Source organism: Rhagoletis zephyria, unplaced genomic scaffold (assembly GCF_001687245.7).
Source record: "Rhagoletis zephyria isolate East Lansing unplaced genomic scaffold, Rhagoletis_zephyria_1.1 Rzeph_scaffold_03406, whole genome shotgun sequence".
Classification (NCBI taxonomy): Eukaryota; Metazoa; Arthropoda; class Insecta; order Diptera; family Tephritidae; genus Rhagoletis; species Rhagoletis zephyria.
Window position 1 is genome coordinate 1 of NW_016160489.1, and position 359 is coordinate 359.

The following is a 359-nucleotide window of genomic DNA, read 5'->3' on the forward strand; positions in this document are numbered from 1 at the left end:
TTTGTTCACATAACGGTTGTTTGTAACAGCCAAAACGAATCGAGATAGCGTCCGTTTCCGCTAATCCAAGGTAGGTTGGTATTGAAATCGGACTGTAACCACGCCCACTTCCCATATAACGGTAATTTCCAGAAATACGAAGATAATTCACTCAAAATTGATATTTACAATAATTTTTAGACGAAAAATAAGAATATTATAAATTTTTGGAAAATGGGCGTAGCCACGCCCACTTATGGTTACATGTGTATATCTTGGTAACCGCTGCACCAATTTCTTCCAAACTTGGCACAGTTTTTGGCCTTCATACAGCAAACTAATTGGCCGAAAATTTAAAAAATCGGACAATAACCACGCCC